The sequence below is a fragment of the Homarus americanus genome, unplaced genomic scaffold, assembly GCF_018991925.1.
Source record: "Homarus americanus isolate GMGI-L3 unplaced genomic scaffold, GMGI_Hamer_2.0 scaffold21353, whole genome shotgun sequence".
In the NCBI taxonomy this organism is placed as follows: Eukaryota; Metazoa; Arthropoda; class Malacostraca; order Decapoda; family Nephropidae; genus Homarus; species Homarus americanus.
In genome coordinates, this window is record NW_024754247.1 from 809,273 (window position 1) to 824,262 (window position 14,990).

At 43.1% G+C, this 14,990-nt stretch overlaps 1 non-coding gene across 1 annotated transcript; it reads left to right on the forward strand.

The window, feature by feature from the left end:
- The first annotated feature begins 844 nt into the window (after positions 1-844).
- Trnag-gcc lies at positions 845-915 on the forward strand. Its single transcript has one exon. It is a non-coding gene; the product is annotated as a tRNA-Gly (tRNA).
- The last annotated feature ends 14,075 nt before the right edge of the window (positions 916-14,990 follow it).

Consider the following 14,990-nt stretch of genomic DNA (forward strand, 5'->3'; position numbering starts at 1 on the left):
GTCCTTATTTCATCTGCTAATAATAGATCTTGTAGCAATCTGCGTTTGCCTTTGTAAGTTTGGGTCACCTCAGTATCTGTTATTTTCAAGATATTTTACGTCATTTAACATCCTGTCTCTTGCCTTGGGGGTGTGTGTGTGTGTGTGTGTGTGTGTGTGTTCTAAAAATGATTCAGTGAAAAAGAATAGAAGAATTGTACTCATTTAACTTGTAGCCAATGTTATTCATTGGAATCATTCCCAATGGGCGATCATTACATGTAATACGTGTGTATGGTGCTCTAATATCCATGTACACTATACTATTATTGCATATTTACAGTTAATTATTTTTGTAATTTTGATTTTTTTTTTTTTTTTTTTTGCAACTTAACCAGAAAGCAAAATTTGCGTCGTGGGATTTTCCCCAACAGCCACAACGTGTTTTGGACGGTCTCAAAATTCCTCTAATCTATAGCGAAGTTTCACTTCCTGGTTATTTTGAAAACGCCCACAACGCGTTGGGGTCGTTTTAATTCGCCTAGTGAGCGAATTCGATTTTTGAGCCTAATATATACAGTATTAGGGACTAACTGAGATGAAAGCTTCAATCAAGAGACAGAGATAAAGTTGTCCTTGGAAAAAAGACATTTAATATTGCTGTACTGGGGTTCAGGTCCCGCCGTCTAGCGCCTGGGAGGTTCCACTGTTTAGCTCTGAACAGCTTGGGGGAAAGTAGGAGCTGTGAAACATCCACATACTTGTATATCTATGAAATTTGAATCATTTGAATTTTCGAAAACTTTAACGTATATCTATAAAAGTATATATTAGACAAAAAGAAAATTGTAACTTAATTTGCTAAGCATCGGTGGTTCAGTGGTAGAATTCTCGCCTGCCACGCGGGAGGCCCGGGTTCGATTCCCGGCCGATGCACATTTAGTTTATGTTGCACCCAATAAGAGGGAATCGTCTATGGCCATAACTAACAAAAGGTACAATAGTAATTTGATATCTGTTTAGTATAATAACTAATAGACACGGAATATTAAGATAAAATATTACCTCTTACTTTTACTTTGTTGTGCGTATGAAGGATGATACTGTACTTACTGTACACCCCTACGGATACAACTCATTTCTCAATCACGTTACAAACTTTACCGTGTTTATATAGGGTATATGGTGTGCTTACCGACGGCAATGTAATAATAATAATGATAATAATTAACGGTTTATTGAAAGAGCATGGCAGCCGGAAGGCTGAAAATATACAGTTACATAATTGGGGAATGGGTCTCTTGATTTACAAATAATATACAAGTAACATAAGTGATACAAATATGATATATAATAACTAGGTGGGGATAAGCTCAAACTACAGGGCATTTCAACATAGTGCAAAAAGTAAGATTGACTGGGAGTGAATACACTAGTTGATTACAAGTTATTGATAATTTTTACAATGGTTGGGACTGGGCTGTTCTTATAGCGGTCAGTTCGTGCTCATATGGGCTGGATGCGGTTGTGGTGTAGAACAGTAATTCTCGGGCGAGGGATCTCAGGTGGTAGTAGGAGCCGGTGTCGAGGATGGTGCGGAAGCTTCTCACCAAATTTGCAGATGAGGTAGTGGTGATGGTCAGTGAGAGCCGAGAGGGTCAGTGTGCATGTGTTTTTGTCTGATGATAATGATAACATTTATTCAGTAAAATTGTCAAACAAGTATATAAACTCTGCAAGTTAATACAGTACAACGTGAATGTAGACAGTATAGGCATACGGTGCACGTAGGTTGTGGGTATATATGGTTAGGTTAGGTTAGGTTAGTGCAGGTATACAACAGTGGTAAACAGTAAGGCAATTTGACCAAGAATAGTTGACAAGGCTGTCAGGTGTTTTTTTCCACGAGAGTCCTTTGCTTTGGCTTAGACTTGGTCCCTACTCAGTAACAGTATGTCTACAGGAGAAATGGTGAAGGTTTATGATAACTTCAACAAACATTACATTGCGCTTGGACTATCTGAGGCTGGCGGATCACTTAAACAATACAACATTCTGTGGCATCATCTGTTAGGAACTTTTTTTTTTTTTTTTAGTTTTAGCTTTGAGCTGTTTGATATCATTACTAATTTTGATGTGTCCAGATAAAGTGTTATTTCTTTGACCGCGTACACCAGGTAACACAAAAATATGTTCACTCTACCTTGTGCCCTGCAGGTTCATGTTACTAATCCTTACAAAGTTTGTTGTTAGATACCCTGGACACAGTCCACTGATAATCCTGTAAGCGTGATTCTGCACCACATATATGTGTAAGCGTGTATATGAGTGTGTATTCATACAGGTATTAGTGCATTTGCGCATGTGAGTGCATTGTGTTTGTCTCTGGATGTATGTTTTTGGCCGCACGAGTATAATTGTGCATGCAAGTATGTTTAAATATACGCATGTATGCGTGTGTGTGGGCATGTGTGTGGGCATTCTAACATGCCTTTACTTACCAGTATGTGTATAGGTATGTTTATGTATGAACGAGTACGCTCGTGTTTCTACATATAGACTTTTTCATGTAGATCCACACTGGAAACGTGGACAAGATAAATCTCGAGACATAACAGTGGCCACCACTGTGTAAAACCGGGCTTGTGAGTGTTTGAGCACAGGTGTGTGCAAGTCCTTTTGAGGTGGTTACGTGTACTGAAGCTGTTACGTGTGTATCAGTGAAGGTTGCACGTGCCCAGTCGAGCCCTCACAAACTGCAGGAGGTAATAACTCTTAAATATAGACGGGAATTACTGAACATGAGGCTTGTCGGAGATGTCTCTGTGCTATATCTGCCTGTGAAGTTTAATTAAAATTTTATTGTTTACTGTTAAGGACAGAAGGCGAGCACTGCATCCACCTCACCACCGCACTCCGGCACTCGCTCACTCACCTGATCTTTAACCCCAGTTCCCGGTGACTTTGAGTTATCTGAAACAATAACTGAGGTGAAAAAAAGGGCGTATGCACTGCCATCCCAGCAAGGACGTGGGTCACACTCCGCTCTTTATAACAGTCACATGAAGGACAATTATCCTTTGAGGTGTATCAAGACGCATTAATTTTTACAAAAGTCATCATAACACAAATCCGATTGCATGTTATTTTTATGAGGATGAGAATGATGATGATAATGGCAAAGACGACACTAATGACATGCTTTACAGACTAACAGGTAATTGAAAAGGTAAATGATTTGTGTTGTCAATCCTTAGTGCACATACGTGGAAAATTAACAAAAGCAAAACGGCGCCAAGAGTAGGTGAGAGGGAGACCCGCGCCAGGGTAAATCAAATAAGCAGCCATTGCACACATGAGTTCCTGTACTCGTTAGCGTCGCTCCTCCACAGCTAAAACGCATAAAACCACTTGAGCGATTACAGTGAGGTGCCGTTTAGTTTTATGGCAGACCGTCACTTTCCTGCCTCAGTGAGCGACGCGCCAGGAAACCGCGGGGGTTGAGTTACCACAGATGGAGGATTTATGGAGCGGGGGTGGTGGTGGTAGGTGTCTTGGGATGGTGGTAGTTGTGGGATATGGTGGTGGTGGTGGTAGGTGTGGGTGATGGTGGTGGAGTTGATGGTTTTGGGTTGTGGTGGGTGGTGGTGATGGTGTTGTTGACTGGGCAACCGCACTTGGCAAGGTCATCCTAATGCGGTCGAAAACATAACCACAGATCAAAGCAAAAACGAACCATACAACCTCTTATGGTCGCTGCATGGAATGTCAGGACCCTTCTGGATACTGGCACAATGAGCGTCCTGAAAGAAGAACCGCACTTGTGGCAAAAGACCTGTCTAGGTATAACATCGACATAGCAGCCATTAGTGATTCCCGGCTCCCAGACGAGGGTGGACTCACAGAACAGGGATCCAGCTATACCTTCTTCTGGAAGGATAAGCCTGCTGTGGAGAGGAACCGTATTTAAAGAGTTGGCTTTGCCATTCGCCAATCCATCCTACATAAGCTAACTGAAATGGGGTGGTGGTGGTGACAGGGGCAACTGGGGCCAGGGGTGGTGGTGGTGACAGGGGTGGTGGTGGTGACAGGGTGTGGTAGTGACAGGGGCTAGGGGTGGTGGTGGTGACAGGGGCCAGGGGTGATGGTGGTGACAGGGGCAACTGGGGCCAGAGGTGGTGGTGGAGACACGGGTGGTGGTAGTGACTGGGGTGGTGGTAGTGACAGGGGCCAGGGTGGTGGTGGTGCCAGGGGTGGTGGTGGTGACAGGGGCCAGGGTGGTGGTGGTGTCAGGGGCCAGGTGGTGGTAGTGACAGGGCCAGGGGTGGTGGTGGGTGGTGACAGGGCTTGAGATTGGTGGTAGTGACAGGGCCAGGGGTGGTGGTAGTGAGCAGGGTCAGGGGTGGTGGTAGTGACAGGGGCCTGGGGTGGTGGTGGTGACAGAGGCCTGGGGTGGTGGTGGTGATGACAGGCCAGGGGTGGTGGTGGTGACAAGGGTCAGGGGTGGTGGTGGTGACAGGGGCCAGGGTGGTGGTGGTGTCCCAGGGCCAGGATGGTGGTAGTGACAGAGGGCCGGGTGGTGGAAGTGACAGGCCAGGGGTGGTGGTACAGTGGGGTGGTGGTAGTAGTGACAGGGGCCAGGTTGGTGGTAGTGATGGGCTAGGGGTGGTGGTGGTGACAGGGGCCAGGGGTGGTGGTGGTGTCAGGGGTGGTGGTGGTGACAGGGGCAACTGGGGCCATGGGTGGGAAGTGGTGGTGGTGACAGGGTCAGGGGTAGTGACAGAGGCCAGGGGTGAGGTGGTGGTGACAGGGCAGAGATGGTGGTGACAGGGGCCAAGGGCCAGGGGTGGTGGTGGTGGCTGAAACCAGGGGGTGAAATATGCCTCTATGGCTCTTATATGACGGGGTGGCGGGAAGGGAAGAAGTAGGATGGATGAAGGACGGGGAAGATGGGGCCTAGTGAGCCTTTTGGCTTTTTAAACCTAGAGGAATGGTAGGGAGGGATTGGGGTGGTAGGCCTACAGGGTTATAGGGGAGGGGGAGTCTGTGATAATGGCTGGGGATAATAACACTAACGTAACCCAAACCCCAGTTATATTAATATATATACAACTCTATTCCTCGTCTGAATAATACTGTCTGGTTCCTCCAGTAACCTTTATCACTGAGGCAAAGAGAGACTGAGCCTTGCCTCTCCGCGACACAGGTAGAGGGACACCTCTAGTACAGCATGTTTACCATTGCTTGGTCTTGAGTTTCTGCAGTTTAATATTTCTCAGCCAACCAAGAGACTGAAGTAAGCAGTGTTTTTGTCCCTCTTTTTCTCTGGCTTTGACCGAGATAATACTGTACTTGATATTTTACAGGTTATTTCAGTACAAGGTAAAAACGGGATTTGTGAACTATTAGGCTCTGAGTTTCGGCCAAACCTAACCTAACCTCACCTCACCTCACCTCACCTCACCTAAGAGACCTTGTCCCCGCATGATTAAAACACCATTTGAAATAATATCGTCCATGAGATGTTGTAAACAGTTCCCGGATGAATCGTTAAATCTCACGAGGAAAAATTTGCACTCGGCGTAGGGTAAAACAGGCTGGCACCTTACACTGACAAGAGCTTCATCAGCGTCCTGACTACAGTGTTTGAGGCTTCCCCACGTCCTCGAGGCTTCCCCACGTCCTCGAGGCTTCCCCACGTCCTCGAGGCTTCCCCACGTCCTCGAGGCTTCCCCACGTCCTCGAGGCTTCCCCACGTCCTCGAGACTTCCCCACGTCCTCGAGGCTTCCCCACGTCCTCGAGGCTTCCCCACGTCCTCGAGGCTTCCCCACGTCCTCGAGGCTTCCCCACGTCCTCGAGGCTTCCCCACGTCCTCGAGGCTTCCCCACGTCCTCGAAGATTCAGTAGCGTTGTGAGTTGTGTGTATTAAATTCCCTGTAAATAATACAACACGTCTGGAGACAAATTAATCTTCTCTTTGGTAATAATTTTTTTTCTCGGCATTTTATGTTGACGTGACCTGACCTGACCCCCTGACCTCTTCATTCTTAGCTCATTCAAAGGTGTTTTATCTTGTAAGAATGGAACTGACACTATATCGCCAGTGAAGGAGAAACATTTGTGGGTGTAACGGCTCTTGTAAACAGCTTCAGAACCAACGGTGAATAAACCACGTGGAAAATATATCTTGAATGTACTTAGAAAAAAAAACTCAGGATGTGGCTGAGTCTGGTGACGTAGATGACGATGTGGCTCTCTGTAGGTGAGGATGATAATGGTAGGTATGGTAGTGGTATGCCTGGGTATGGTAGTGGTAAGTCCTGGGCATGGTAGTAGTAGTAGTAGTATGCCTGGGTATGATAATGGTATATCTAAGTATGGTAATTTTATGCCCAAGGCTCAGTCCTCGAACCGTAAACTCATTAAAGTATATCGTACATTAACGACATAGATATAAGCGTAGACAGAGACATAGGTAGATCAGTAGACGGTACCAAAACAGAATGAACAGGAATACAGGGTGACCAAATATAACATTTAAGAGACGTGTAAAGTTATAGAGCAAGGAAATGAATATAGGGGAACCATTTTTCAGCTGAACAACATAGATTATGAGACAATTGCGAACTAAGTTTAATGTGTACATGCTGGCAACAGGATTAAAAGTGTCATTTTACAGTTCTTTGCGTTAATGGGAACTTACTTAGATTTTGGTTGTAGTATTAATAAGCTACGGTTTATAGTGCTGGTTATGTAAGTATCGAAGCGTTACCAATACCATCTAGTAGTAACAGTACTCAGCTATGTATAGAAGTAACGCTATCAGTAGATGGCAGGGATGTGTTATATATAGTGTTAGCCAAACTATACTATGTTGAGTACTAGTAGCGTTATTAGGCTAGTAGCTGGACTAGTGGTTGTAGTAGGCTAGCTTTAGTAGTAGTGGTAGTAGTAATAGTAATAGCATTAATGGTGGTGGTGCAGTAGTAGATTAAGTTAAGTACAGTAATAGTACCCAGAGAGAGAGAGAGAGAGAGAGAGTTCTGTTTCGATCCCTAATGCTTGGTTAGTCTAGTGAAAGTTTGTGTTATGAGAGAGTGAGAGATGTAATTCAACTGAATATCTATGATGAATATAGCTTCTCTCCTTCCACATTTTAACCCTTCTTAGGAACATTCACACACACACACACACACACAAAATCAGTGAAATATATCGTAACTTTCTCACTCTACCCGTCTCTCTCTCTCTCTCTTGAGCGTGAAGGGACAGCGAGGCTTGAGTGAGAGCATAGCAGCAGTGACGAAGGGTAGACAGCTGTTCTGGCGACAACTCCCCCTCCCCCACCCCTCCTCCCCACACACAGCTTCACGGGGCGCTATGTTCGCGATTACTTTTGACTCCTGTTGCGGATACTACTTTTAAGGCTAATACCTGTTAAGGAACGCCATTATAGGATTTCCATGCACGTATTGTTATGCCGGTATACAAGTGTTATCACCCACACAATGGACTACAGTACGGTGAGTAATGGAGGTGTTGGGTGTAGCTCAGGTCCCCTACTACCACACTACCATCACCACCACTGCTGTTACTGTTACCATCACTACTGTTGTTGTTCTCTGTTTAATACCGTTTGTTATCACACAAATAAGGGAAGACTTGACATACAGGCTTGACTCCTTCATTGTCCGGGGTACAGGTAAGTCCTTGACACACAGGCTTGACACCTTCATTGTCCGAGGTACAGGTAAGTCCTTGACACACAGGCTTGACTCCTTCATTGTCCGGGGTACAGGTAAGTCCTTGACACACTGGCTTGACACCTTCTTGTCCGGGGTACAGGTAAGTCCTTGACACACTGGCTTGACACCTTCTTGTCGAGGTACAGGTAAGTCCTTGACACAGGCTTGACACCTTCATTGTCCGAGGTAGGTAAGTCCTTGACACACAGGCTTGACTCCTTCTGTCCGGGGCCAGGTAAGTCCTTGACACACAGGCTTGACACCTTCATTGTCCGAGGTACAGGTAAGTCCTTGACACACAGGCTTGCACCTTCATTGTCCGGGGTACAGGTAAGTCCTTGACACACTGGCTTGACACCTTCTTGTGGTTAGTTGGTTTGTGTCTATACCACTGTTTAAGACAATTTCTTAACTTTCATAATTTTTTTATGTAGAAATTTGCTAATATTTGCCCGTTGCATCAATTATTTAATCACCTATTTCAAATTGGAGATGTATGAGGCTGACAGAGTAGGTGATGACGGCTGACAGTATAGGTGATGACGGCTGACAGTATAGGCGATGACGGCTGATGACTGTATAAGTGATGACGGCTGACAGTATAGGTGATGACGGCTGATAGTGTAGGTGATGACGGCTGACTGTATAAGTGATGACGGCTGATATAGGTGATGACGGCTGATAGAGTAGGTGATGACGGCTGACAGTAAAAAGTGATGACGGCTGACAGTTATAGTGATGACGGCTGACAGTATAAAGTGATGACGGCTGACAGTGGTGATGACGGCTGACAGTATAAGTGATGACGGCTGACAGTATAAGTGATGTCGGCTGACAGTATAGTGATGGCGGCTGACAGTATAAAGATGATGACGGCTGACAGTATAAGTGATGACGGCTGACAGTGTGGTGATGACGGCTGACAGTGTAGGTGATGACGGCTGATATTGTAGGTGATGACGGCTGACAGTGTAGGTGATGACGGCTGACAGTATAGGTGAAAAGGGTGATTCATAAATTATCGTCAATACACGTTGGTCCCGTCAAGATGCGCACCTGAAAACTCATACGACGGTACCACTCAAAGGGCCGCTGCCACCACGGAACACCAAAGGTTCCTAGAGCCACAATTCTAGTGATACTTTGGACTATGCCGCTGTAATAAAGACTTTCACAGAAAAGGTTTCTCCTGACGACACACTGAAATACTTTGTCCATTTTAAATGTAACAACATTACGGTGATAAGATTTTTAATTAAATTTTTAGTTGGTAAGTTGGTGGTGTGAGAGGCTTCTCCCTCCTCTCTCTCACATAATCTTCCACAGAATAATAAAGATATTACCGGGTACATAAGTTTTCTTACAGTATAACAGTGAACCTGTAGGCCGTTGTATTGTATTCATGATATTTATCCATAAATCACTATAAAGGAAATGAATTCTATAACGATATATAAACAAAACAAAGAAATAATTACAATAAAGCGATAATCACGTTTAGTTCTCTGACACATACAAACACAAACATCACTACCCAGATAATGGTTCCAGTTAGGTTGGTAACTCAAGTGTAGGAGTCGTCTGGTTTACGGAGACTTCTCATAGATAATTGTGATAGTTTCTTGTTCCGTTTGGGTTTCATCTTAACGTTTGTACAAAATTTTGACCCTCGCCATGCACACTATATATGGAAACGGGAGATTCATGGTCAGGGTTGTTTCAAGGTAATTCAATATTAGTCCTATTTGTTTCTTATATTTTTTATTTATGTGGATGAATAAAAACGTACAAAATAAGACCTCGAGTTAGGTCTGAGAAAACCGAGACGTGGATGACGTTACGATTTGGGCGTGCAATGCTTCAGAGGTTTAGAATCATTATTGACTTGTGCTCGATACATTAAGCTCATTGGAATAAATTATTCACATGGCGTTGGAGTATTTTACTCTTCTTTTGTGTATCCGATATGCATATTATATTTTATGGTTAGACTAATCATTAACATGTCATGAACTTACACCTGTCCTAAAAGAGAAGACAGGCAAATCGAGACAAAGCTTCAACCAGTCTCATACAGCTCCGACTCGGCTTCGTTTTGTAGTTCATTGTTTCCCTCGACTTTTTCAGAGCTCAGCTGGCCAGTGTTGTTGTGCTGGCCGTGATGACCGGTGTGTTAGTGCCGGATCTCTTACATACACATATTGTCTCAGTGACGTAAAGTGTAATAAAATTTCTCAGTGTCTCATGTGGAGTTAAGGTGTCGGAAAGTATTGTAAAGTGTCTGAAGGTGTCATACGGATTTTTAGTGGCGTTTAGTGTTGAAAAGTTTGGTGTTGTCGTACATTTTCACAAGTGTATTTAAGTGTCAAAAAGTGTCACGAATGTCGTTATGTGTTAAGGAATTCTGTAATGTGTCATAAAGCAACAAGTTTCAAAAGCGTCAAAGTGTCTTGAAGTGTCAAAGAGTGCTGTAATGTGTAATAAGGTGTCAAGTGTCAATAAATGGCAGTGTTAAGTGTCATCAGGTGTCACAAGTGTCGTTGAGTGTCAAGGAGGACTGCACTGTGTCAAAAAGGTGTCATCTCTACCATCGGGATCAGAGGAAACGGGTGAGTCGGACTAGGTTTCTAGGTTAGGTTAGGTTAGGTTTTTTCCCGTGCCTTTTTTTCTGTGACTTTTTTTCTTGTGACGTTTTTTTCCTGGATTCCATGTTTCTCTTCCTACACACAGTCAACAATAACACAAACGAGAATCTCTTGGGTGTGTCTGCTTCATAAAACATCCTTTCATGACTCCTCGTCTCTCATACCTTCTTCCAAAAGAGTGTGTGGTTGTTAAAAAAAAACACACACACACACACACACACACCTACTTACCATGCATGGGCAATAGTTTACAACGTCACGTGTTATTATGAACGACTATGAAAAAATCTGAATTAGAAAACTTGTTATTCCCTTTCAAACATTTTGGGAGAATTGCAACTGTCTTACTTTTGGTTTTGTATAATACTTCTTACAAAGAAACTCAGCGTTAATGTCACCGTCGCCGCCGTGTCTTAACCAAACTGACCTGTCATAATGGTTAGGTTAGGTTAGTTCGTTTGTCTTGTTTTCGATACAATATTACTGGACTGGTTGGTGATCACTGACGAGTGTTCACGGTTTGTGGAGGCTCCAACACCTCTATTACCACCGCTTCCTGCTACTAACACCACTAGTACCACTACTACAGTACTACTACTACTGCTACCATTACTACCACCTGCACGCTCATAATCTAGTCTTGGAGGCGACACGGGAGCTCCAAAAAAGGATATACCCGTAATGAGGAGGAAAACGAAAAGTAGGAAAGTTGCTATTCTTCCAACCCATTCAGGTCATTCAAAATGCAAGAATTTTTTTTTCCTATAGAAAACTTTCCTTAAGTGCCATTTTCTCCTGAGTGGGAAGTCTAAGAAACAGTATTATCCAAACGGTAGGTAGCACTTGAGCATTTAAACACCTCAGCTTATTTTAACTGAATATTAACCATCCAAAAGCTACCTAGGGGAGGTTAGATTAGCGTTAGATTAAGTTAGATTAGCGTTAGATTAGGTTTGGTTAGGTTAGGTTAGGTAAGCGTTGAGACTGTTCATCGTCAAGTGAAATTATACTATGGCGTCAAATCTTCAAATGAACCAACTGCAGAAATATTCTCAAGTTACGTTCAACGAGGACTTTTATTGCTTCAGACGTTCTAGAAATGTTAATTCACACGTTTCTTAACCTCTGTCCTCTTTCATTACCGTATTAATAAAAACACTTATCACTTCACCCTGTACCAGTCTGTTCTCCTTGTGGAAATTCGCAGCACAGCCTGAGTTAGTAAAGCTTTCTATTAGTTCCATGGTGACGCACGTTCTTCTATTAATAATAAGGAATTATTATCGTTTCGGTCATCCAACGAATTTTAGGATTTTAAGTTACCACCTGCGGATATAATTTCGCTGTTTGGACATTGGTTAGCCGACCGTGTGCAAGCAGTAGGGTGTATGCTGGTATATTTACGCCATCCGGATATAGGGATATGTTTGGTTCGGTTGCATTTGAGGAGCAGTGCTGTGACCGATTTTTACCTGTTAGGTTAGGTTAGGTTTGGTTGAAATGATGTTTTTCCGATGGTGTTTGATATGTTTTGAACGACTCTGACATTGATTTATATCGCACGCAAAACCTCTGGTTCCCACTGGGGGTCCCCCATTATCGTTAGATAAAGGGGAAGGGGGTGCTAAAAAAATAGTTATGTGTTCAAAACAAATAAAAAACTGCGGAAAAACATAATTTGAACTTCCAAATAGGTGATGACCAAAACGATAATTTTACCAATCATAATTTCATCTCATAATTCTTCAACACAGTAAATGTTGCTGAGTTAGTCAGAAACTGTATGCAAGTGAAAAATCTAACTTGAACTAACTAAAGGAATTTATTTCCTTAAAGAGGCTATCACACCGGGCAAAGTATCTGCAGTCCTCGGGAGAAAACGGCGATACCGCTGTTCGCATTCAGATTTTTCGCCTGAAAACTGCGATCTGAGAAAAACTGTGTCGTACGGGAGTTCTCGGGCAAGTTTGACTGCATTTCAGGTCCAATTACGGTTTTATAATATTTATTAAAAGATTATAATGATTTTATTGAAAATATATTATCATTAGAATATTTTTATACATAGAACTGTAAAATACAGATATATGACTTGTTAACATCCACTGAGTGCGGCCAGCGTGGATTTTCAAACCACAACCATCCTTCTCTTCTCGCAAGCCAGCGACGGAGCCGATCCTTGGTCCATATGAAATGCAAGGAAAGTTTAAATTATGATTTTTTCTGGAGATACAACATAAAGCTTTTGGACGACCCGCTATCTGAGCTATTGTTTTGTTCAGAACGACGGCGATACCAGAAAGGTGCTAAAACTGAGCGACCTGAGGTATAATGGTCAGCATGCTCGCCTTGCAAACGAGCGGAACCGGGTTCGATCCCCGGGCAGGGTGAAACTATGGGCAAGTTTCTTTACGCCATTTGCCTCTGTCTACCCAGCAGTAATTGGGAACCTGGATGTTAATCGATTTGCGGATCGTGTTCCGGGGTAATGGTTAGCCAGTGCAGTTGGCGAGTTGTATGGCCTTCTCCGACTATTCCTTGACACTGGGTCATGCAGCTCGTTAACTTAGGCTGTGGTTGTTGTGTTGGCGACAGCTTCTACACCTTGAGCAAATTCACGCCTAGGTGGCCCTAGGGCCGGCCATCCTCGTTACAAGAGGGGCACGATTGGAAAAGTCGTTTTCTGACCGAAAACGGAGAAATGAGAACCGAGAACGACTCAAATTTTGCTCAGCGTGACACCCCATTAGCGAGGAGTAACAGTGAGTGAAAACAGATGACACTGAACCAGCCACATAATTATATAACTTAACCATCGTAGGCTTGGTTAAGTTTGGTTGGTTCGTTTCGTTTGCTGTAATAAATATTTAAATACTGTAGTGAGGTGACCGGATTTGTTTCGGATCAGATGCTTCAACTGTAAAGGTGTTTTATACCGCGCCAAGCTAGCAGGTCATCCACCATATTTCGTCCTAAGAAAATTTAGCTTTTCGACTGGAATGAATTCAGAGCTTTGTGTGTTTCACCCTTTTCACGACAATGCACACTATATAATGATAGTGAAAAAAATAGACGTAGCGATATTTCTTTACTTTAGTTTTCAATTATAAACCTCAAATAACTAACACGTTAATAATAAAATAAACAAAAGTCGAAATAATTTAAAGAACGAAATATACATGAAAGATTTATTCTTACGACGAGCCACTTGTGTTTTTTCCCATACGATGATACTTGATTGTGTTGAGCCACAGGTTAGGTTAGGTTATGTTCCTTTTGTTTATGAATTCTCGATATTATGATGGGCCAAGGCGGTGAATAAATAACCAGAGAAAATTACCGGACTCGGGGAAGATTTAACAGTTCAGATGAAAAATATATGACCCCCACGGACATACTGTAAGTGGTGAGTACGGAATAATTGAGGTGACAGTTTTGTTAGTAATTCTGGTTTGGAATGATTGTTACGATTGCCGTAATCACTTTATTATAATGTAGGTCAAACACTGTCGTGGTAGTTCAACTAAGTCCAGGTAAGGTTCTGGCTTGAGAATTAATAAATGACATCTTGAGTGTGTCGTAACGTCGAGACTCGCATGACTAAGGTACCAAGAACTAGCTGGAGACGGGGAGGTGACACAAAGCAGGAAGTATACCAAGAGGCTCCGGGTGACGAGGGTCTTGATTCTAGGTGAAGGAGGCAAAGTTAATACATATAAGTTACAGATCTGTTTCTTCATTAGCTACGGTTTCAATTTTATAGTACAGTCTGATGAATCTGTGGCTGAAATGACAAGTTTTTTATATCGCTTAGTGAAGGTCAGTGACTCGACTATGTAGCATAAGGATGCGAGTTTCAACTTATATGTGAAACAAGTTAAACGTTTTGGGTGTGGTTAAGTTAGGCTACGTAAATTACGATCCTTTGTTGATATAATATTACACCATTGTAACAAAATTTGATCTAAGGTCCGGTCCCGAGTCATTCATCATCACTAGTAAGGTGAGGTGGGGAGGAGGGATACTAACCTAACCTAACCTAACCTAACCCAACCTGTTATGTAAGTTTGTTATTATTAGAGAGAGAATCCTTGTAGCTTATCATAAGTTCTGGATCAGTGAAGTAGTAGTAGTGTTACCGTCCGTCTGACATATTACCCAAGTTTATGTTTTCTTGCAGGTGGAATTAACTAAAAGCAAAACACATATCGTACCATGGCTGTTGCGGTAAGATGGGGTGAGACTGTAGGAGGTGTTTAGTAAGATGGACGATAAGTAATGTTAATGTTTTTCCTTTTTAGGTAAGTGTGAATTAACAGCTCCTCGAGGGACAGACACACCAGACTCCTCCGGTAAGTGCAAAATTTTTTTCTTTTGTCAATTTAATATCGTTGTTGTTGCGGTGTATCTGTAGTCGCGCGCGTCTCCAATTACCATACATACGGACGTGAACATACGCATCTCACTGAGCCGCACGTCCCTCACAGATCGTGGTTAACACACTACACGAAGATCCGCGTTTTATCTACCCTTCATGAGGGTTCGTATGTGGACAAGATGTATACATTATCCGCCAACCATCAGCATATCTGTGGGTTAAAACCTTCTTCCGCGCTCTAT